Source organism: Pararge aegeria, chromosome 21, assembly GCF_905163445.1.
Source record: "Pararge aegeria chromosome 21, ilParAegt1.1, whole genome shotgun sequence".
Lineage (NCBI taxonomy): Eukaryota > Metazoa > Arthropoda > Insecta > Lepidoptera > Nymphalidae > Pararge > Pararge aegeria.
The window spans coordinates 9,572,817-9,599,105 of record NC_053200.1 but is presented as its reverse complement, the minus strand read 5'-3'; the positions used below and the strand labels follow the sequence as shown (position 1 = coordinate 9,599,105).

Here is a 26,289-nt window from a genome sequence, read left to right as displayed (position 1 = left end):
CTAGCATAACGTCGGGTATAGTAATAATGTTGGGGCCACGCTTAAAAAACTCTCTTAAACGCTGTGGGACAGTTGTATGGATGGTGTCATAGATAAATATAATTCGGCATCAACTTTAATTTGTAAACAAGTTGTAACCAAAATATGTACTACTAGCTGTTGTCCGCGATTTCGTCCGCGTTTGACTTTGTTTTTTGACGTTGCATTCAATTTAGTTGTAGTTCTAAAAAATTTTAAAGTATTCAGTATCGCTAAGCCTTAAATGAGGGGTTCGCTGCTGTCCGCTGAGGAGCTAACACTTCCAAGAATATGTGTACAAAGTTTTATGAGGAGAGGATTGCGTGAAAGAGTAACAAACAAACTTACATTGACATTTATAATATTAGTAGGGAATCCTAAAAAAAAAGTAAATTAATTCACATCCTCTGTGATGTTTGGTTTAAGAAAAATGTTAAAGAAAACATTATCTTTTGAGTATTTACAGTAAAACATTTCTCAAATCAATCTCGCTAGCAATCGAAATATATCGTATATTTCGATTGCTAGCGAGCATATTTTGTGTTAAGGCCTTCTAGCTTTAATTTGAAGATTATGACGACCGCAGATTACTTACCACCGTGTATATGAATGTTCTTGGACAGAATAGCAAAACCGCTACTCAACCGCAGTCTACACCTATAAGTAGCTGCGTGGATGTCACGCCGATAGCTCTCGCCGGGGAAGGGTGGTAGCTCCAGCGAGCCGTTCGCGAGCACTCTTCGGAGACCCGCGAGTGACGTCACTGGGCTATTATCCGCGAATAGCCAGTCCAGCTGAAACAAAATATCGTTGTTATTTACGAATGAATAAATGAATACACTTTTAATGTACACCATTTAAACGGAGAGAAAAATGACACAACACAAGTGCAAAACAAACACGGAAACAATTTGGCGTACTTATCTCTAGATAGCGTTTCCTTCATGCAACCAATGGCGTAGAACAAAGGCTCAAGAAAAGAGGTAGGTGGTGCATATATATATACTACAATACTAGTATTGGTGTGGAAATAAAGAGAATTATAAATAAACAACTATCGCGTATATAAAATTTTACCTAAACCATAATATAAAAGCTTGACAACTATTGTAGGTAAATTATAAAAATAAAGTTATAAACGCAAAAGACCCAGTTTAAATACATAATAATAAAAAAAATATGGAGAACTCTTAGTTATGCAGGTTTCCTGACGATGTTATGCTTAACGTTAAAGCAAGTGATATTTTGGCGCGAATGGCACGAGCATAAAATAGAAAAATTTGAGGTGCGTGCGGGGATTCGAACTCGGCCTTACCAACTAAGCTATCACTGCTCGGTTTTACCGAACCGTATAGAAATCCGTATATATAGAACTTTCTTAAACTCTGTAAAGTATAGATACAATATCACTGCATTAAATAGTTACTTGAAGCTTGTATAACATTTTTACAAAACCCGGCACAGATTTGCTAACGTCAGCCAACTTTACAAACATTAACGTCCAATTTGAACGTGTTTTCTCTCATATATTTCAATAAAGACCAAATAAGAAGAACCCCGCAGCTTGTAGTACGTAAAATTGGGTACGATAGTTTGCGGTGCTATTCACATATTTGCATTTTTCCGAGCCATTTGCATTTCCCGGCTGCCAGATGGGAACTTGCAATAATAAACTATTTTAATGCTGTTATATTTTCGGGTATGTCATATTTTGCAATTTAATGGTAGGGTAGATTTCATTGGATTTCTGAAATGTATTTTTATAACGTAATATATTGGTGCTTACTCATCATCATCAAACTGACCCAGTACCGGCTCACTACAAGGCACGCGACTCCACCACAATGAAAAGGGTTTAGGTAGGTCAGCTACACTGGCCCAACATTATGGAAAACTCTCAGGCGTCCAGGTTTTCTTATTATGTTTTTCTTCAACGTCGAAGCAAGTGATATTTTTAATTATAAACGCACCTTAGAGAAGTTAGAGATGAGTGCTTAAACTCGAACTCGGCCCGATATAATTGAAGCTGAGGTCCTAACCAATCAGTTATCACTGCTTTTTCATACTCAGCCCATAATACCAACTGGCGTGCATAGAAGGTATGCACAGGGTATGCAAATGGTACAAAATGAAGAAAAACTCCAGTACAACTTATAAGTACTTAAGGGTAGGTTTAGGTAGGTTATAACTCTTGCAAAGCCTATCCTTAAGTTTTGTATAACTCTTACTAGACGTTTTCAGCATATTGTATCATCTGCATACCCTGTGTATACCCTCTATGCACGCCACTGATAATACCTTTTACTACAAATCACCACCATCGCTTATGATTATTAGGATTTTTTGTAATATTCCCGGAAAACACCGCTGCGTTTTTTTTCTTGAAAATTCTTGAAAATTTACTTAATTCCAAATCGAAAATTTTACGCAAACGAAACCGCGGGCAACTCTAGTAGTATTTATTATAATTGGAATCCCGTAGAAAAAAAGTTCGGGCCTGCTCTATAAAATATCACACTCACAGCAAGTTTTATAACATCAAAGTGATGAATATAATTCAAAGCTTTCAAGGGAGCTTTGATTCAGTTTCTTTGTCAGTTAAAAGTTCTTTTTCTGTAGATATGTGACTTGGGATTATCTTAACCATTTTTCTGGAGAGACTTTTTAACTCAAAGGGTACGAAGTCGTATTAAGGGGTAAGTATGACACTTTACCTAAGTCATATATTTTTGTAGGTACTACAGAATATTATAAATGCGAGTGTGTTTGTTTGTTTTTCCTGACATTACGCTCTGACTTCTACCAATCGACTTTATTTCTGGCAATGAGTTAGTTGATAGGTCGGAGAGTAATAAAGGCTACTTTTTATTCCAGGAAATCAAACGGTTCCCACGTAATTTGTAGAGAACCTGTGTGAATAAAACCACCGTCACTGCTTTCAGCCTATTTATATCTCATTTTATTTTTCGGATTGCTTTTAAATCCTATCCTGATTTTAACAGCGTAACGCAACTATGAGGGGGTTGGGATGTCGGATAGACATCTCGAAGTATATTTTTGAAATATTGAGCAAAAGTGGGCAGTTAGAGATCTCTGTGGTATATTATGTCTTACTGCTGAGCACAGTCCTCCTATCTCATATGAGAGAGGGTTTAGAGCATAAACCCACCTCGCTGCTCCAATGCGGGTTAGCGAGCTTTAAAGGTTATCGGGCTGGTTTTCATCCCTGCGTCTTTTAAGTCCCAAAAACTCGCACTAAGCGATTTGCATCGTCTTTTCTTCTACGTTTGGAACGCTCTTCCAAGTTCTGTGTTTTCTAATACTTACAACCTAGGTATCTTTAAAACGAGATGGATTAGCATCGTCTATTTTAATTTAAGCAATTATTAAAATATCACTTGCTTCAACTGTGAATGAAGACATCGTGGGGAAACCTGCATGCCTGATTCTCCATAATATTTTCAAAGGAATGTGGAATGAGGAATTCATTAATACGCACTGCGCCAGCGTGGTGGATTAACCACATCTCATTGTGGTAGGCGACCCGTGCTATCTAGTGCCATCTAGTGGACTGGTAATATGATTATGATGAATCTTTATATTCCTTGCTGTTTTTTAAAAAGCGTAGGTAATACCATATTCACTTAGTTCTACAAAAGCTATTAATTATATTAGAAACGTATCAAAGTGACCTTCTCAGAAACCAGCGAAGACTAATATAAATTGTGCTCGACAGATGACAAAACAAGATGAGACCAGATTTATTGTGGTTCAGCAAACCAATTATTCAATGTGCTAGGAATTGTCAGACCGGGTGCCGCAGCGTCTCGGGTCGCTCGCATTGTGTTTCTTTGACGTACACTTGAGTTCCTCGAGATATATTATTGCATTCGCTATCGGATTGAATTCATACAAAGGGTATATGTATCATGTATATCCGGATGTGATTGGAAATACAACACGCAGGGTCTAATAAGATCATCATTTCTATAAATTTAAAATCCATATAAATATTTTCGGAAACCGAAAGGATTTCTGTATATTATAAGTATTTTGTGTATTATATTCATAAAATATTCATCAGCTATCTCGTAGCTTGTGTAATGGGTACTACCCATAACTTTGGTAACAATAGTTTGGGACTAGATATTTATTTGTTATTTATTTCATTTCGCTATGAGACTGATATAAATGCATACACTAATTTCGGCTTTAGCGGAAGGAGCACCGTAGCTTAGTGGCTAAAATGTTCAGGCGGCCATTGCCAGAGAGTCGCATGTTCAAATCCTGTCGGTTCCGAAATTTTTTCTTCAAATGTAAATAAAAACACTAAAGTTCTGAAAATAATAAGATCATCATCATCATCATCCTCTAAGCCTATAACAGTCTACTGCAGGACGAAAATTCTCTCTCAACTGGAGGCTTTGCTCATAATCACCAAGCTACGCAAACAGCTTGGTGATCGCATTAGATGGCTACGTTGGTCTAGTGGTTACCATGTTGAACGCGGATCTCGAGGTCCTGAGTTCGAATCCCGGGTCAGGGGCCAAGAATTGTTAGGTATTGTACCAGGCCGGAGTTAGGAAATTGGTATTGTTAACCCCCATGCCTCAGAGAGCACATTAAGCCGTCAGATCCGGTTATTATCACATACTTGTGATGGTAGTCGTTAAAGCCCACCAAACCGCATTGGAGCAGCGTGATGGGTCTATGCTCTTAAACCGTGTCTCCTTTGAGAGACGTGTGAACGTCTATCAGTCCAGCAGTGGAGTTGGACTTGGGTTTTTTATAGGGAGTTCCGTATTTTGTGCCGCGTATCCAGTGGCTACGTGCGATGCGCTTAATGCCATCTGTCCACCTCATTGGTTGTCGACCAACGCTGCGCTTACTGCGGGGCTGCCTTTCCAGTTGTGGGAATAGAACCCCACAGCTTTGAACTCAGAAAACAGGGTTACTGCCCACTGAGCCACTGTAAAAATCGGTTCATCAATTTTTAAATCATACTTACGTTCATCTGATAAACCAGCTATTCAACTCAAAGGTAACCCGAAATAAAAAAAGGAGACTACAAAAAAGTACTAGTTGATACAGTTTCATTAATTAGGATCCCGCCGCAATGGACTTTATAAAAACGCGCCTCGTTAATCTTTATATTAGCTTTGATGTTAATTTGAGGAAATCATTAAAATAATAAATTAGAATAATCAATTTGCTATTCACTGCACTTTGATCTCGTTTTATTTGTACCTACCGATATAATTCAACAAACCGACGGTCTCTCAAAAATGAAAATTTCCATGTTTGATTAAAGGTTAGGTTATTAAATTAAGTTAATAATAAATTCAAAATTCATTTATTTCAAGTAGGCCTAATATAAGCAATTTTGAAACGTCAAGTCTGTCTGTTTGTAGTGATTCTACCACCGGTTCGGAAGGCAGATTCTACCGAGAAGAAGCCGGCAAGAAACCCAGCAGTTGAGCCTGCAAGAAACTCAGCAGTTGAATAGATTAATTAGATCTTATTTATGTTTATTTTGTTACATAATTTTAAGATCCTCTCTTTTTGTTATATTGTTTAAGTTGTCAATGATAAGTTTTTGTGTAACGTGTACTTTATATGTTAATTGCTATGTGTTGTTTTTTTTTCCAAATAAAAGTTTTTGTTATTTTTATTTTTATTATTATTATTAATTTTAAAAAAAGGTTCATTTGGTTCAGTTTCCACCGATGAATAACGATAACGTCATTATAATCGGTAGCGGTGACAGCCCAGTAGGTAGAAGCTCGGCTTTACTTTCGGTAGGCCGAGTTCGAATCCCAGCACGCAGCTCTAACTTTCCTAAGATTTTTTAAATAATTAAAATATCACTTGCTTCAACGGTAAAGGAAAACATCGTGAGGAAACCTGCATGCCTGAGAGTTCTCGATAATGTTCTCAAAAGTGTGTGGAGTCCACCAATCAGAACTGGGCCAGCTGGGTGGACTACGGCTTTAACCCCTTCTTATTTGGGGGACCCGTGCCCTGTAGTGGGCTGATAGTAACTTGATAAGATGATGATCATGATGATAACGTAATTTACTAGCCACATCCGGTTTGGTACCCATTGGAAATTTATTATTTAAAACACTTTATATAAAAATAGATAATAGAATACAAAAGCGAGGTAAATATTTGAGATACACATGTATAGATAAATAAATGCTGAAGCTACAAGTTCGATGCGAAAAGATGCACAAGGGAGGAAATTTTGGCGGTAATGTCGGTTTAGGGTGCTCCCTTAGGGGTTATAAATAACGTGAAATACCGTATGAGCTGTCAAGGAACAGAACAAGGTATTTAATCAAATTCAAAATCACCTTGTTGGTTTGGTTATTGGCGTGTTCGGAAATTTATTACGAGGTACTGGGTTCAAAGCAAAGTGAAATATTTCTTTATTAAAATGATTACAGGCACATATTTATATTTATTTAGTATATTTATTTATGCAAAATCGATTTCTCGGTTTTTTATTTATAAATAAATAAATAGCGAGCAAACGAGCAAGCGGGTCACCTGTTGTTAAGTGAAAACTTCCGATGAACATAAACAGTATCAAAGGGCGTTAGCTTGTGTTGCCTTTGAGACACTTGTTTATCCGCCCCTTAAATAATCCGGTATTAGTTGGACTAATAACTGTTATCGAAGTTTTCTGTCAAAAAATTGTCAGTACCACCCCGGAGTTAGCAAATAGGTCTGTCCACCTTTATGCGCCGAGGAGCAAGTACAGCAAGGTCGGTTGTTATTACTTACGTTCATTACAGTCCACTATAGATAACGGGTATCATAGCAGATGAGGATATAGTTTAGATTGGTGGACTTCACAAGTCTTTGAGAACATTATGGAGAACTCTCGGGCATACAGGTTTTCTCATTATGTTTTTTTAACTATTTAATTGCATAAAAGGCAAGCAATTTCGAAAAGTTAGAAGTGCGGTCAGCCTACTGCCGCTTCTTGCATGTAACGGCTAGAATTTGGTTATAAATAGTGAATCGTTAATTACTGTATACCCGGATTGGAGGAGCTAAGCTCTAAATTCCTCTCGCCCAAGAGAGAATAAGTGCTCAACAGTGGGAAATGAAAATGCTGAGGTAAATGATGATGAATGAAATCAAAACATAGGCATTATTTTAATAAACGTTCTAGTTACCCATTTTTTTGACTACTCTAACAGTCCACTGCTGGACTTTTCCAACAGAAGGGTTTGCCGAAATCACCACGCTGGGCACGCTGGGCGTGTGTTGTCGGTTTAATTACAGGCACACGAGGCGTACAACCTACGCCTTTAGGTTGATGGACACTGGGCAGTACGATGCAGGAAGGTGGGATGGTTGTCCACTTGCCATCAGGTTTGTCATCTGCTTGGTCCGTCAATTGATGCTTTATACAACGTGTGACCGAATTACTAAATAATGTTAAAGAATGCATAAGTATATTCCATAAGGAATCACCCTGTAAAAATATTAAATCAAAAGAAGCATATTTATTTTTCCATACAAACGAATTCATAACATTCTAAGTGTTTACTTATGATAACCCTATTGAAGATAAAAGACCGACACGCGCATAGTACCTACGCGACGCGATGCGTACCTAATAAAGTGACAGGAGTCACAGGAGATGTTAGGGCTGTATCTGATTTATTTCAGTAAAAACTATGGCAGTGGTTTACTCAAAAACTGTTAGGTTTTCGGTTTCACGAATAAGTCTCAGAGACAGTGCATAATGTGCCTCTAAAGCCTGCGAAGTATTATTTCGGTTCTCATTTACACGATGTATAAAAAAAATAGAACTAAATTTTACTAGACCTACTAAAAGTAAAACATTGACCAAGTGCCTATATTTTTAGAGTTTCTTGTTCTATTCTTCCTTTTGAAAACTAGATGGAGTATTGTTCTTATTTTCATATCCAACTTGAATAGCGTAACTAATCACAGGGAGCCCCACAGAATCTTATAAGTTTAATATAAATTGTAGTCTGTTGATGACAAAGCATGTACGCGCTCAGATTTATTATGGTTACCGCGAACCAATTATTTATTGTGGTCGGTACTCCCTTCAGTCGGTCGCATTGTTCGGCGACCTTATTCACAACTTTTCCAAAACACGACCACGCGTGATTCCAGTTCTATGAAATCTTTTTATTAAACTTCTGTCCTTGTAATACGGATTTTTTTGCGCGATAATTAAGCGTAGTCGTGAGCGTTGTGGTTTTAAATTGGGGATTACCGGTTCGATTCCCAGCGGTGGCAACATGGGTATTTATATTTTCTGATTTTTATCTGGTCTGGTTTGGAGTGGTGGGGGAAGCTTTTGGCGTGACTGGATAAACCCTACCGACAAAGACGTGCCGCGAAGCAATCTTCTGATAATTTGGTGATAGATTGATAGAGCAACAAATCTCGGAGTGAGCAGATGCCTCCTACTGCGTTTCTGAACACTGTCAACTAAGATTATTCAAAACCAAAATATAATATTCAAATAAAAATCTTGTTTTTATCTTTTTAGTTCTTCAATCACTGCCCTCTATTATTATTATAGTATAATAGAGAGTGTGTTCAATGAATTTAATAAAGATAGCAGATATTGACACAGTTTTTAAACGTACCTACTACTATTACGGTATATTGGTTCCAACAATTTTAAGAAAACTGCGTGGTTGGTCGCGGCTTTACAAAAGAAAACGATCAACAAAATACTAATAGAAAAAGGAGCATTTTTATTCCACTTCAGTGAGTGAGATAACTTAGCATTACTTTTATTTACATGAAGAGAACCTTTTGTTACAATATCCCGCAATATTCTTGAGGTGGAATGGAAATATCGGTAGTATTTGCATGCGAATACAATACCCGGCAAATACGTGGCACATCCCGAACTACGTATCTGCGAAGCTACAATGCCCTGTTCAAATATTCGACCTCTGCAGGCTCGATTCGAACCTGGTATCTCCTATAAACATAAAAAGAGAATGGCGACCCTCGATGGCTACAAATCAATAATGTACCTATTCTATTTTACCTCTATCGCTTTCTTAAATGTAAATATATACTTTGTGGAAAATTTAAAACCCACGCTTTCTTCTTAGCTTGGCACCCACGTTCTATGAACCTTTTTTTACCTACACATAGAGAAAGGTTCTAAATAACAAAGTGTCTGCAACGGCAAGTAAAGTCATTTTTAAAGTAAAAATAAGTATGTTTTCTCTTGTTTAAAGTGTGTTATTGAAATGTGTGGAACAGGTTAGTTATAATGTGCAGGAATCACTTTACTGTAGTTATATAATATAAATATTAATATGTACCTATCGATCTGAGCACAGTACATCATTCAAGAATGGACCGCCATTAAAAACTTGACATCTGGTTTTGACGTGACAACGTCTTATAATTCGATGGAGCCGGCAGCACGCAACAAAAAACATGACGTATGCGGCGTTACCTCGCTCTGAGGCGTTCCATTCAAGGCTTGAAGTGGAAGCGAGAGCGAGGAACGAGCGATAAAGAGGCACAGTCGGCCTCCGCGTTCGACTTCTGTCTCTCTCCTACTTGAGTGAGCGATGCGTCCGCGTGGACAGCTTCTATACAATAATACATTTACATGTTTTCGGCAAGGATGAAGTGCAGTGAAATGTGAATGTGGTGTCAATTGTTTATAGCAACGATAATATCTATCAAACAAATAAAATTAAAATTTTCTTTTAAAAAATGCAACCATTCCATCAGTATTTTCTTACGACGTTCAACTATCGTCAGTAAGCCGACTTTACAGACAACCAATTTTTTAAATGCTATCAAATGGTCTTCAAATGAAAATATAAAATATTATTGTGAAAGTAAAATGCATTTACAAATCATGGTATGCCTAAAAGTAATTCAGAAACGGGCATAAATTTAATCACTATCACCCGTATATATTTTTTTTGCAGAATTTTATCTACAAAGTCTGAAACTCGGCGTGAGAGCATGGTCCGAATAGCTCTCTTTGTGTGTTCTATCGACTTTATAGCGGGGAATGTGCTGAAGAGTTATTTGCATTAATACCATACAATCCCTGTTTCCTGACCTACTTCTAAACACAGCATATTATGTACTTCTGCTCTCCCTTAGCCAAGCTAACTACTCGTATCTGTTGTCGAAAACTCAAGAAATTCCATTCATTTTCAATTCAATTTATTCTTTCAGTTATTTCTTCCACCATATCAACCCCTTCTCATTGTGGGAGGAGACCCGTGCTCTGTAGTGGGCCGGTAATGGGTTTATGTGATGATGATTGTATCAACCAATCTGATATATTTGTTTTGCTTGCACTTTATAATTATTGTGGAATCATCCATCACTGCGGGGTTTCCTTAAAATATGGAGTGAGAACCAAAGTGAATTGGTGCAGATGTTCATCGGTGGCGGTAATCAAAACATCACGCTTGCTCCCGCAAAAATGACGGGGTGTAATAAGTTTGTCGTGTCAGAGTACTTGTGGTACGTTTGTAGCATCGTAGTTCCCGAATGAAGGCCACGATTTAGTTTTTAATTTGAAAGTTGAATAAGTCGGGAATGTTCTTACGTGTTTGTCGAAAATCGTTGCAAGATGGCCACCACCCCAAAATGGCCAGTAAAATAATGATCACTAAGGTATTGTAAGGGAATGAGGAATATTAAGTAACAAAATGAACAAAACTAATAACTTGAAAATATTTATTTTGTCCAACCGCAATAGGCCCTATGTTGCCTGGAAGAGATATCAATGTAGCGATAAGACCGCCATATTGTATACTTTTCGTTAGATTTTTATATACAATTTTTCTGTATGTTTATGTACAATAAAAGTGTATTCATTCATTCATTAATTCATACTCTAGATTCATGACCGGTACCTAGGTCCTAACGATTTATTTTTTATTCAGCTTTTCGGAGATTGGGCAGTGTATTTTTTTATAATTTAATTTAATTTGTTTTTTTTCAAAATGATTTTATCCTGTAAACATTATTGCACGTAACATTCTTATACTCCTAATCATTAACTATGTATCCGTATAATTTTAATTAGCGCAATATTATTCCTTTTTTATTTTAGTTGTGGCAACATTCAATTTCCTAAAAGCAGCAGTTCATTAGCTTTTCTTTGACACAACCCGTATTGTGTATTGTCTGCGGCTCTCACTTTGCCGGGCTTGCTTTTAACCCCGGGCAATATGACCCCCTTCGCTTTTGTTTAGCAATTTTTTGTCGACCTGTCACAAATAAAACTAGAACGCTATTTGATACGTTTTAAAACTTGCTTTGTTATTCGTATTTCGCATTTTGGACTGGAGTTTCTATTGAATTCGAGGCACATTAAATCAAAACATTGATCAGGCAAATTTGTAATACTTCTGCAAGTATTATAGCCTTTGATAAGCTGATCATTTGAAGCCAGAATTAACTGAAATATTGGGACAGGGCTCCGTAAAATTAATATACTCCTGATTCAGAATATCTTGAAGATGTTTGTCCGTAAATACAAAGTTTTTATTAACATTAAGCTACATTAAAATTTCGAGGTAGTTCGAAATTCGCTCCCTTACGGGTGAAAAGGAGATTATATGAAAGCCATAATTGAAATTGAAGACATTAAAATTCGTAGTTACTTAGATAAATAAAAGCTACTGTAGTGGACTTTTGTCCTCCGCGGCACTTTTAGAATCGTACCTACTGTAAAAATTCAAAGCAGTGGGGGTTTAGTTATTTCTACAATAATCCATACTAATAACATAAATGCGAAAGTTTATTTACTTCACCCCCAAACTAAGCAGTCAATTGACTCGATTTTTGGTATAGAGTTAGTTGAAGGCAAGGAGAGTACATAGAGATCCGCCAAATTGTATACGTGTTGTTAAATTTTTACTTTTAATTTGTTATGTTTATGTGGTGTACAATAAAAGTGTATTCATTCATTCATTCATTCATTCATTCATTCATTCATTCATAGAGAAACATAGGCTACTTTACATTCCAGGAAAAAAAATAGCCTAAGAATTTGTAGAAAACTGTAATAAATAATGTTTTATTACAGTTTTTACGCGAACTTGAATTTAAAATAAGCAACAATAAAAGAAGAGAAAGATGAAATAAAAAAATATTTCCTGTTTTATTTAATTATTTAGCAATTTTGTATGCTCTGCGAGAAAACCGCGAATAGATTTATCAATATTAAACACTTATAAATTAATCGTGAAATTTTACCAGGATACGATTTCATATTCTTTTTCCCTGTTACAGTTTTCATCGACCATAATTATTCCTGAAAGCGGGTCAACAGCTCGGACGATCTGCGTTTATTGGAATTTGAACATTATGGACTCGGCAATAAGTTTTAAAATCCGCTCTCCTCCACTTCGGGGCTCTTATGAAGGTGATTGTTGAACAAGTACCCCAGTACTTTCAATATACGAAAGCAATTTGATAAGTATCTACATAATGATGATTAAATACAGCAAATTTTATATAATTTGAAAAAAATCCGATAACTGTTGGTTCTGAATTGGTACTTTTATAAGTGGCAAGTTTCGAGACATACTTGTAAAAAATACCTTCGTGTACTAATAAAAATAAATTCAATTATCCTTATTTATACTAGCTGTTGCCCGCGACTTCGTCTGCGTTTGATTTTGGTTTTTGATGTGGCATTCAATTAAGTTGAAGTTCAAAAAAATGTAAAGTATTCTACTGAATACTCCTCATTTAAGTCTTAGAGATACTTCTCTAAGCCTTAAATGAGGAGTTCTGTCCTCTATCTCCAACCACATTCAGATCTACACAAAGTTTAGGGAAAACTAAACACATTATAACCTATATAGTACAAAAATAATTATTTAAATCGGTTATAATTTGTCGGAGTTATGTGTAAAATCGTCAAAAACTTTCATCCCCTCTCCCAAAGGAACCGAGCTTAATGTCGGTATAAAAAGTATCCTATATTACTTCTAACACTTCCAAGAATATGTGTACAAAGTTTCATGAGGATCGGTTAAGTAGTTGTTGCGTGAAAGCGTAACAAACAAACTTACATTGACATTTATAATATTAGTAGGGAAGTAGGGATAGGGATAGGGACAGGGATGTTTCTACTCGTTGAAATTTATAGTCGAAATAATTAATTTAATATGACCTATCCCACAATGTGCATTTTCAAGTATAAACGGGATCTAGGAGAATTCAGATATGCTTCACATGATATTTCAGTTAACGATTAAATGACATCTTTAAGCTAGAGACACACTGATCTCTGACTGATCTGCTGGGAGGGTCTGTATGCACGATTGTCTAGTGTCATTATCATCATCATGTCAACCAATGGACGTTCATTTCTGGACATTGGTCTACGGTACGATGTTCCAAATACCGGGTCTTGTGCCGCTTGGGTCGAGCAGCTCCATGCTATTCCCGAACGATGCTCGTCCGAATTGGATCATAGGATCATACGTAGGTATACATATTCGAAGACAATTAAGAGTGATCAACTATTACTGGTTGAAACGGAGCATGAGCATTAGACATAATGCCCGTGTATGCCGCGGACTATTTGACCGTTCTATAATGACGGTCATGATAGGCTATACAGATTTTCATAACAAATCAAGAGTCCAGATATCAAACATAATGCGATGCATGTTTTGTAGAATCAGTTTATCTCTAGCTTTAAACAAATTTTGAAACGGAAGGTATGATTCCCTGTTTTACAAATATTACGCGAATGGAAGATCTATACAATTCTGCAATGATTGTAATATTTCTTTATATGGTAGGTTGTTTAGAATCCTTAAACTCAAATGCGATTGCGGGTGCGATTTAGTTGTGTTTTCCTTTACCTTGAAGCAAGTGATATTTTAATTGCTTAGAACGCACTAACCTTGGAAAAGTTAGAGGTGCGTGCCGGGATTCGAACTCGCTCCCCCGAGAATGAAGTTGAAGTTCTACCCACTGGGCTACCGACGCGGAATTGATACCACGGGAAGATAAAAATAATAAATCCAAAGTCATAATAAAAACAATCCTGCTCCGGTATTTAATTGTATATAATTTGTGGAATACTCGCCAACTTGTCTCTTTTTTTCTCTGGCTCAAAATAGCTTTAGCTGGTCAGGAGCTGGTCTTACGTATTACACAAAAAGGAATAACATTTCTTTGCACCTTCATATTTCATATTGGTAGGTAGCTTTGCTCACAACCGAGCGCATTTACGCATTTCCTTATTTCCCATTGGGGTCTGTCTGTCGTAAACTTCGGCGGAACCGCCACGGAAAACTTTATCCGAGTTAGCGTTCGATTTGCGAATATTAAATCAGATAGCGTGGGGGTGTAAATATTATTTATATTTGTTTATGCTGTTTTGCGTACGCTCGTGCAGTCTCTATAGTACTTATAATTTATTTAAGCGATTTAACATACCCGAATGATATATATATCACTGGCCAACCGTCTATATAAGTGAATAAAAATAAAATTAAAGAGTTAATATTACTCTCCTAAAGAAAGTTGATGATCATTCTTACAACCTGAACGTTAGACACAGCTGCTTTAGAAGTTTATTAAACAATTGGCGTGGGTTTTGTAGCCAGGGTGTTCTCATTCTCACGCCCTTTATTACTTTCTTGCCCGGATCAATTATAGGAGATTATACTTGGACACCATAAAGTATCATCATCATTGTCATCAATTCGACCAATTGTCGTCCATTGCTGTACATATGTCTTTTGTAGGGAGTTCCAAAATCCACGGTTCTGGGCCGCTTGTTTCCAGCGGCTCCCAGGGCTCGCCTGATAGTGTCTGTCCACCTCCGTTGGGGGTCGACCTACGCTGCGTTATGTCGACTCACTGAGTTATGTCGTTAACTCTAGTTCTTCTACAGATCTCCCCATTTGATCGCACACAGATACTCCTAACATACGAGTTACGACCATCCATGAAGCATACGACCCAGATACTCTTAGTTTCTTTCTTTGTCTAACGGCCCACTGGTTGACTAAAGTATTCTACCAACGAGAGGGTTGGCCCATAATTACCACGCTAGGCAGACGGCTTGGATATTTCATTATATAGTAGCTCAGAGGTTTCATTTCTGATAGTCAACTTTACATTTCTCAACTGCTCAAGGATTTTTGACCGCTGGAGCAGTTGAAAATAATAATGATAGATATTATGACGACGGTATAGAAAGTTATGGAAACTTGTGGGTTCGTCTAATTTTGGAAATAGTTACAACTACCGTCTATTAAAAACGATAAATTTACAACATAACAGGTGGTAGACGCGACCAATAACGGGTCGCTATAGCACGTTATAAAGAAAATGACGCTACGCTTTTGATCTCATGGTAAATGTCGACATGCCGGGTGAAAGGTTGAATACTTATCAAAAGTTGTACACAAAATAAGTCTCGGAGAACTGATAATTTGAATAGAAAAAGGGAATCATACCTTCCTCTTCAAAAGCTAGAGACAAACTGATTCTTCAAAACATGCATCGCATTATGTTTGATATCTGGACTCTAAATTTCATCTGAAAATCTGTATAGCCTATCCCATGCGTATGACCGTTCTATACAATTAATCAATAGTACACGGTTATAGTAGTATACGGTGCACAAAACCAATAAGGTTTCGTGCATGATTAATAATAGAGTAATTAGATCTAGATCGTAATTTAATTAAGCAGAAAATAGAATTGTATTATTGCATTGTAATTAAGCAAACAATATTCTTGTTAAATTAATCTCGTTTACTGTGACTGGGTTTGATTAATGAGCATTGCATGATGATACCGCTTATTATACTTATCCTATTATTTAGCATCTGCTAAATATTATGCAGTTACTTTCACAGGCAGACTGGTAGAGAGATTATAAAAAAATTGGTTGTCTGTAAAGTCGGCTTACTGACGATAGTTGAACGTGACAACGTCATAAGAAAATACTGATGGAATGGTTGCATTTTTCAAAAGAAAATTTTAATTTTATTTGTTTGATAGATATTATCGTTGCTATAAACAATTGACACCACATTCACTTTTCACTGAACTTCATCCTTGCCGAAAACATGTATATGTATTATTGTATAGAAGCTGTCCACGCGGACGCATCGCTCACTCAAGTAGGAGAGAGAATGATGTCGAACGCGGAGGCCGACTGTGCCTCTTTGTCGCTCGTTCCGCGCTCTCGCTTGCACTTCAAGCCTTTATTGGAACGCCTCAGAGCGAGGTAACGCCGCATACGTCATATTTTTTCGTGCGTGCAGCCGGCTCCATCGAATTATAAGACGTTGTCACGTCAAAAAACTTTTCTTAAAATATTACTTTGATACCTCTTATCCTGAGTTTTAAATGTCTAACAAGAACAGGCCAGCACGCATTGCGTCAACGCTCTTAAGCCTCAACGTGAAGTAGGTATCTACCGAGGAAATTTACTTTTTGTACAACTTGGTTGCACTGATCTTTTCATTTCATAATAATTATCAAATTTAAATATAAGCGCATAGGGATAGTAGTCGGGACCGGTGGTGTAGCGTGCTCCTCGAGGCGCAGGTTTAGACAACGCCGATTCCCTAAGACGAGGCTGGTACATGATGTAAAGTATATATTAGTTTTTGTAAATATTTGTTATATCATGTATTATTTTATTATGTTCAAGTATTAGTATGTAGTTATTAGTTAACGTGCAGTCTGATCCTCTTGTTTTCCTTATTCTAAGGTTGCCTGGCAGAGATCGCTACTAAGCGATAAGTCCGCCTCTTGTATACTGCTTCTGTCTGCGTTTTTATTATTCTTCTCCTGTTTCTTTTGTTGGCAAATAAAGAGTATAAATAAATAAAATAATGTTCTAAAGTACCTATAAACTATCCCCAATTAATATCTCATTTTTGCAGAAAATACTGGTTTATTGATATCAATTGGAAATTAAAAAAGAATTATAAACAGGTCGGCGGATGTTATGGCAGCACTTGTGACGTCAAAGGCACATTATACCTGCCTTAGTAATTCCTAGCTCCATAGCTAAAGCTTATTGATTTTGGCATTGATAACACTAAACTGATATTTACGTTTTTCCTAATAAATAAATCGTATAGCATTAGATAAATGCAACGCTTATTGTAAGAGATTTTTTGTTACTGTTATCGTTACTATTGGTTCTACTCGAGAATCGAACGCTAGGCCTCATGATTCGTTGTCGACCATGTTAACCACTAGATTCTAGTGGGTAAAATTTTACTTTAGTACAAAAGATTTTATTTCGTAATGTAAATCTGAGCCCGCATACGCTTTGTCATCTTTCTAGGTGTAATTTATATTAAAGTTTCACAATATTGTGTGGAGATTCTCGTGAGAAATGTCGCGCCCCAATATCTTGAAACTTAAAACAGGAGACATTTTCTCCGTTTGAAATATTTTGTTTTACAATCTTGAAATGTGTTTCTTTCCGATCTTATTTATTACAAGTTTTAGTTTTAACCCACTTCTGTAAAGGAGATTTTATACTATTATTTATATTCAATTTATGTTATTTTGACGACGTCCCAGGCATAGCGGTTAGTGCTGTGGTTTTTAGTTGGAGGTCCGGGTACGTTCCACGACTAATTTGAAAATTTATAATTTCCGAATTTTCTATGGTCTGGTCTGTTGGGAGGCTTCTTGTGTTGAGGCAGTGACTAGTTACCGCCCTAGGCAACAATGGCGCGCCTTTCAGCGATTTAGCATTAAGTTATGATCCCGCGTCGAAGCCGATTAGGGGTTTGGGTTTGATATAACTGCCATGCTCCTAATAGGTTAGACACAGTGGCGTGCACTTTATACATGCACAAAAGCGCTGCATACACTAAAATTTTCATAAAGCTGGCAATAGAGGAGGATTTTGACATTTTATGCCATTTTACTTCTTTATGCTTACGCTGTTTCAAAATCCTGTGCACGCCACTGGTAAGACAGTTATCGTATAAGGCCGTATCATCTCTTACCACAAAGGGAGATGGCAGTCAAGGGTTATCATGTAGTGGAATAAAGAAAAATACCTACTGACTCCATCCATTTAATAAGTTTGTGTATACGAACTTATTATGTAACTGCTCAGAAAGTATGAGCACTTATAATATAAGGCTTTTTTATAATGCGTAACAAAGATAATAAATATAAATATGAAATATTATGACTAAACATGTATACCTACAATGTTTTATGCAAATAAAAGGATTTGATTTGATTTGATTTGAAAGCAGCCTCTCTCCTACAGCGTTTACGTATCAGTGACAACGGCATTCGCTGCCAGATTCGACTGGCAGCAAATACCTTTAGAAATGGCCTATACTGTGCCACTGTATGAAAGTAGCAATCGGGCGAGTGTAATTTTGTACTTATTTTACTTATTTTTATTATTTAAACTAATCAATACTAACTAAGTGGTTAAGGAAAAATTGTAACTAATATACTAACAATGTATGGATGGAAACGTCTGAATTAAATGATTATTATTTTTATTATTTAATTTTGGCACAATCTATAATGAACATCGTTTGCTTTGATCATAATTCCGTTGCTTTACAGTCAGTTTAATAGAAATCATAAAACAAAGTGGGTCGATTCTTAGTGCTTTGTTTTAACTTTATTATTGAAATTAAGCCTTTTGTAAAGAAGTGGGTATTTGTAAATTTACGAGCTCGCTTTAATAATGCTTGAAGGTCCTTAATAAAATTACCGTAATAAATATTAAGGATGTAAATGAATTATAATAAGTATTTCTCAAGAGCTAACTTAGTTTATTCTGATAAAAGGTAATACCTATACCTACGCAAGTACCTGTGCTATCGAAAAAGAAGAGCCAGCGATTTAGCGTTACGATTTCTCTAAAAAACAAAACTGTCAGACCCGTAACAGATTAGCCCGCTACACAGTCAGACTGCATCACCACTTACCACAAGGTCAGGGGTTATTAAAAAAAAAAAAAAAATGTGGTGTATGTTAACGAAATTTATGTAGAGCTGAAACTGATTATATAATATTTGAACTAAAAAAGATTTATTAAAATCGGTTAACATTTGACAGAGTCCGAGTCGGACGACATTTAATATTATTTATAAAATTTATCACGAGAGGTTTAAATATCAATAGAGAACCCGAAACAGATTTTGTTTTGTCGGTTCGCGCATCCTGTCTGTCTGTCTGGTAAGAGACAAACTAAGTTAAGAATTTACAACCTTAGTATGGATTAATTATGTTTATACATAATCGTTATTTATGTTTTTTTATATAATAACTAGCTTTTTCTGCGGCTTTGTTCGCGTGGCAATTCTTAAGGCTATGCCGGGAGAAATAAAATAACTAACCATTAATACAAAGCAGTGCACTTTTTAAGGCATGTGGACACACGAGAAAATGCCACGTATAGCTAGCTGTGCTAGGCCATGTTGGATCTGTAAACTACTAACCTGTAAACTAAACTTACTCTTCTCCCTTTCAGATAACTCTGCGCCAAAAATCAAGTTGGTTGCTAAATTAGGGCGTAAAGGAAGGACAAACAAACAAATAACAAACAACTTCGCATTTATAATATAAGTAAGGATTACATTTCCAAGCTTTTGGATGATTATTATTTATTAACTTTTAAAGCGAAATGCGTTGGAGAAATTTGTACAATTCAATGTTATTATAAAGTTCGTAACAAAAGACATTCACCCCCTTTGTTCAGATGCGGTAATATTCAATTTCCTAAAAGCAGCACTTCATTAGTTTTTCTTTGACACGCCCTGCATTCAGTATTGTCTGAAGCTCTCGCTTTGCCGGGCTTTGCTTTAGCCCCGGTAATGTGACCCCTTTCGCTTTTGTTTAGCAATTTTTTGCGACCTTTTAAGGAATAAACTAGGACGCAGCATGGCGCCTCTGGAAAGATATTGTTGCCCGTCATTGAAGTTTAGTGGACTAAAATAAACCTAGTCTGTACAGATGCGTTTAAGTTTATTTTTCTGGTCTTTAGTCTTTTCTTTTGAGACTAATATTTACCACTGTGACGGACCCAAAACAAAATAATTTTTGTAACACAGTTATTAGGAATAAACTCTGCCCTATTATCATAAATGCGATAGTTATAGCGTAAAAGTACCCTATTAACGGCCCATTTTAGGAACGGGTCTCATCTCTGAATAAGAAAGGTTTAGGTCGCAATCCGCCACGTTGGCCCAGTGCAATTTAGTGGACTTCATTTTTTTTATTTTCCTGCAAGTTAGACCTTGGCTGCAATCTCACTGATGGTAAGTGACGATGCAGTCTAAGATAGTAGCGGGCTAACCTGTCAGGCAGTATGGTAGTCATACCCCTACTCGGTTTCTACGCGACATGGAACCGGATCACTAAATCTTTCTTTGTCGGTAGGATGGTAACTAGCCACAACAAAATTAAGAATTTATAAATAAATAAGTAAATTCCCAAATTGCCCCTGCGGAAATGGAACCCGGGACCTCCTACTTAAATTTACAACGCTCACCGATGCGCCAGGGAGGTCATCAAAAAACCGGTAACCTTCTTAACCGGTAAAAAGAAAGTGATATTTTTTTTCTTAAAATGCACATAGTTCTGAGCGGTGCGTGTCAGTAAGAAATCGGGGTTTATAAGACGGCAATGAGGGTCAACAAACTGTCATGGACACATTAAGAAGTTGATTAATTTTGAAATTCGAATTGTAAAGCAGAATGTAAGGAAGTGTTTACTCAAAACAGACGAAATAAAGTTTGGAGACCTCTGCCATATACAATCAAGGCCCAGCCGCTCTGGATACGATATCTAAGCGTGTCCAAACATACATAAATTAAGAAAAAGTATATTATACCATACTATATATACCATGTATATAGTCTGAGTCGCAGTAAAAAGAAAAGCTTCAAAAAAAGGTAATTTCGAAACAAAAATGCTTTGTTGTAGAAGTTATAAAATTAACTGCGACATTTTGTACGATACAGGACAATTTCCCTCAGGTATCGTTTTCACCGACCAAAACTTCTGCAAAGAGGTCAACAGCGCGAACAAGTACTGTTTGCAGCAATTTAGTCTTTATTTTCAGCGAAATAAGTGTCATACCCGCGGATGCTCGGATTACAAAGGTAGTTATGCTAATAGGTGCTTGTCGCTTTTTGTCGGCAATATAGACCAATAAGAGGCTTGGGTAATTCCGTAGGATGAGACTTCCATGTATCGAGTTACGTGAGAAATTGCTTATGACTATTAAAGCCTTAGCACATCGTATCAACTCTACATCGCCTCAACTCAAATTTTCGATTCCGCTTCAACCAGAGAGTGGATCCGCACTTACAAGTCGACCGCGCGGCATTTACGTGTCTACAACTCAGCATCGACTATTACGTTCAAAAACGTGGAGACGCTTTCGCATTACGAAACACTATACCTTTATAATAAAATGAAGGTATCACTCGCTGTTTTGTTACTGCTTATTTTTATTTTACAAACTTTCTGTCAAAGCTCTAGCTGTGGAATCGGAGACCATTTTGAGCTTCATTTAATACAAGTACAAAAAGTTCAATTTAACTATAATGTTTCGAAACTCCAAAACGACTTTGTCATTACAAGCAAATGATTCTATTTACACAAAACTGGCCGATAAATACGCGAGGCAATCCGTCGCCTTGCGACCATCGCAATTGACATCGCAAGCGACAGATTGCAGGTATATACAAACATCGAAGGAAATTTCGCGCTTTTTGACTTTTTGCCATGTCTATGTATGCATTTGCGTAAGTCGCGGTCCATACCTCTTATTATACTTTCTCAAAATAAATATGGACTTTTCCCATTTCAATACTTAGATTTGAATCGAATCGGTGTTGAATTCATATCGTGTACTAAGGCCTTTATTCTGCTCTGCCTATGTCTGCCTTTATTGGAAAGTACATAAGTGTATATATGTATTGATATATACATAGATAAATGATTATATTTGTTGATAAATGATTACGTTTGCCATGTCTTTTAGCGTATTTATAGGATTATGGTTACTATCGGCTACTTGCTTAGTGTTTGTAATTTTCTGCGCGTTAATTCTTCTTTTTAAAGCGATTTGAGCTTTAATAAAAAATAAAAATAAAATAATATAAGCTTCAGCAAACTTTGAATAACAAAAGTACAAGTAGTCCCATAATATACATAGTTACAATTCAATGCAACGATTTAATACATTATAAGCTAGGTATACAATGCAGAAATAATTATAGTCGAGTTGGTGGTGAATCGATATTGTGTACTAAGGCCTATATTCCTGTTCGTAGTGACTTTTCCGTCATACCGTATGCCTGCAATGGTGGAGTTCGTTCACCCCCCTTGGGCGCAAGATATTCGCTAGTGCGTGTACTAGTGAGCTCTGTGCTGCATACACTTCCATGACATTCCGCCCGCTACACTCGTGACAGCTGGAAAGGAGCGTCCCAGCGTATGTAATTTATACGTGATATGAAAACAACATGAATATAAAAATAATGGTAAATATTATCGTTACAAACCAGGTTTTGAAGACCTCTCTGGCGCAGTGGAAAGCGAATTGGTTTTGAGGTTAGACAGGGGAAAATTGGGAATTAAAATATCTGTATTTTTATATTTTCTGATTTTTTTCTGTCTTGTTGGTTTAGTGGGAGGTTTCGGTCGTGGTTAGTTACCGACAAAGACGTGCCGTGACGTCGCGTAGTAACTTATTAGGGGTATCTGTTTAATAAAACTGATAAACTCTCTAACAGGTTAGAAACCACCTTATACTGCATCATCACTTGCACGATATAGATATAGATTATAAGAGTTATAAAAAGCCTACCCTTAAGTATTTATAACTCGTACTGGAGATTTTCTTCATTTTATATCATCTGCATACCCTGTGCATACCCTCTATGCGCACCATTGATCACCAGGTAAGATTGCAATTAAGGGCTAAATAGAATTAAAAAAAAAACTGTGTTGAACCAAAGGGTATTGTGACGGGTAAACTTCGTTTAGATTAAGAAACCTATGAGACTATAGGCATATAGAAAGTCTGCAGTCTGTATGGGCTTTTATGTCTTGTAAATTCCTACGTATGAGAATTCTGTACATTTACTTATTTCCCACCGGAATCTGCCTACAATTCGGCTAAACATGTATGAAAAACTTTGTCGAAGCAGTATGTAGTTTGGTCTGTGAATATAAAATCAGATGGCATACGGGACTATTCCATTCATTGTTTGCGCTCTACGCAGGTAGGTATCTATCTATCTACCTATTCGTTTTGCATGACTGACAGGGTCGGGAGATGAAATATAAGTATATACATTTTAAAAACCCCCGAATTTCATTTGATATGACATTGAGTTGCGTAAAAAAAGTTTAATACGACATTTTGTGGTTTAAGCCATCTTAGATTTGAAAAATGTACACGCTAAGCAAAGCAACCGGTAATACTCTTCGGTTTTCTGTAAAAATATACTGACGTAGCGTTTGTATGGTGACATTATTGGGTAATATCAGAAAAATTTTGAATATGGAATTCCGGCCTGTTTCGGAATGGCTCCGAGAACAATATGTAGATGTGGTTCAGAAGCGAGATGGGTCTATCATTTTTCAGCAAAGTAATGTCAACTTTATTGAAGATCCATTCTACATTGTTATGCCTCTGAAGTTGTGCCTCGATAAATCCTTGTTGAATATATTCTATTAGTTCACTTCAGCATCGCTAATCGTTGAGCTTTATCGGTTCTTTTGTGGAACTTCTCATATCTGATTTTATCGCATCACCTCAGCATTGCCCTCTCATGCTTTGGTGCCACAAGTCACTGGAAACATTTACAGAATATTGTGAATATTGTCCTCATGCACTAAGAAAGGAGGAAATCCCTACTGTCTCTTAATTTTTCGACATGTAAGGTTTTCATTACTGAATAATACACATATTGTGTTCTAAAATGTAACTCGGCCTGACAAAAAGCTGTTGTTTGAATGCTTAACTTTGTGTACCAACAATAAGAGTCGCGTATTGTCTTTGTCCCAGGCGGAACTTAAATAAATGAGGTCACATCCTCTCGCAAGCTCACTAGGACAGGCTAAGGACAGGCGTACATACATTCGTCTTATTTGCCCTGTTTTCGCCTGTTTCTTTCTTACCTTAATAGGACATGATATAGTGCTGTCTGAAATAAGACCGTTTGTTGCAAGATTTATGCAGTACTTTCTTTCCGTAAGTAGTTTTTTTTTGTTTAGGCATTTGTAATGTTGAACAAGGTATATGCGTGCCAGAGAAAACACGATTCTTATAATCTATCATCACCATATAAACCGGTGCACGTCTACTGCTGGACATAGGTATTTTGTAGGGAGCCCATGCGTCCAGCGTCAAATGCCCACCTAGATGTGTGCCCATTAGTTTTCCAAGTATCTTGGATATTGCCACTTCAGCTTCGTTCGATTTTAAGTACTCTAATCTCCTCGTTGATAGTATATCTCTGTCTTTCGTCCACTGACCTGAGATTCCAAATATATTAATGAGTATCTTGACATATAGTCTTGATGTAAGTCCTCTTATAAAAGATTACCGGAAAACGATTGATTGCAGAAATAGGACCTGCCTGCAGTTTTTTTTCCTTATCTATTCTCACTGTTTCCTCGATGTTTTGGACGCAATACAGTACTTTATTCGCCTTCTTTACCACTGGAACACCGACGTAGGTCATGACAATATCATAAAATTAAACTAAATAAAGTATCTTCGTGAATCATAGATATACTAGACTAAATTATACAGACAAATAGTACAAATAATAGTATAAAACACAAAGGCCCGGATATGGCGATCCGGTGCTTTAGCGGACGATATCATGCAGAATGCCGAAGCCCGCAGTATTGTTCCTTAGTATACTAAAATTCCCGACGGGCCACTGCTCGGTATCACCCTCCCTCCAGCTGCTGTGTGTGTACTTTAAGTCCGTACATTATACACCTACCGATCATTCTATTGTTAGTAAATATTCTTTAGATCCTTAACCAAGCTATATACTGGTATATTATGAAAATTAAGCTCAATTAGCTATACTCCGCGAACTGGTGCCGAATACGTTGTACACTAATCTCTTATCTAAACGAAATTCTAAAAGTCTGATGCTTTAGACCAAAGGCCTTTTCTACAGGGAGCAGTGTGAATGGAATAGCCCTTCTTTCAGACCTGTCCATTTGGTTAGTTTATTATTAATGTTTCCATTTCATAGAGTTCAACGAATACTTTTTACATGAATTTCGTAGAATTTGAGATATAGATATAATTTGAGCCTTTTTCTCAATTTCCATGGGATCCTATGTTCTAACATGACACCGAGACTATCCCGATTTGTTTGCTAATGACCTCAAAATTGGTCACAAATTGGAAGACAAAATGTTAAACAAACGTAAAAAATACATCGAATGTTGGACGTCATCATTCTTTGGGAATCTTTTTGTTGGTGGAATAACCATATTTTGGTTCAAAGCAGGTTGTCACTCCTTTTTAATCAGTCTGTCTCCCTGAGAATCTACATGATATCATTACAGACCCTTTCGGAATCATGGTCGGAATAATTAAAAGACCTTATCCTCTTTGGTAATTTGTGAGTTATGATATTAGAATCCCTTTGATATTGTGCCTACTGAAAATCAGCGTTGTAGTATTCCTTGGCCTACTGCCACGGGCTGCAAGACAGATCTGAGGAGGGGAACCATTGACTACATTAAATAAAATAAGTAAGGTTTTTTTGTTTTTTTCTTTTTTCTCTCTGTTATTTTTATATTTATTTGTGTGTTTTTATTATTACATAAAAATATACAGATAGAGTAAACTTTGATACCTGGTATTGTCCTTTGGTGGAACACGACAGTATCGCGCCTGTGTCGTTGGTGAACTCGACGTGGTGCGGTGGCTCTGTGATGGTTGGCGGACTGCGGGGCTCTGGTGTTGCACGTACTGCTGTAAATAGACATTGTGTTAGAAGTTGTACAAGCGTTGTCAACCAGGGCTCTAATTTAAATTGATTTTAATTTACTTGCTGATTATTGCTAAATGGGGTTGGAAAAACTAATCCATATAAGTACTCCTTCGCAACGAAATAAAAAATTAAAAAACTCGCGATTTTAATATTGTTTGCATTATTCTTATGAGTTGTGAAAAATTTTAAAGCCACTATTTTGGACCGATTTTCGCCAAACATAGCTAGGAACACTCCGGAC

At 36.8% G+C, this 26,289-nt stretch overlaps 1 protein-coding gene across 1 annotated transcript in view; it reads right to left on the bottom strand.

Annotated features, from left to right (window-relative positions):
* The window catches only part of LOC120633183 (Down syndrome cell adhesion molecule-like protein Dscam2), a 68,973-nt gene extending 42,988 nt beyond the window's left edge, over window positions 1–25,985 (bottom strand). The window contains exons 1-2 of the mRNA XM_039903314.1: window positions 25,911–25,985; window positions 614–812 (exon numbers count right to left, since the gene is read on the bottom strand). The gene's annotated coding sequence lies outside the window, so the exon portion shown is untranslated. The remainder of the gene's footprint in view (window positions 1–613; window positions 813–25,910) is intronic.
* Between the last annotated feature and the right edge of the window lie 304 nt (window positions 25,986–26,289).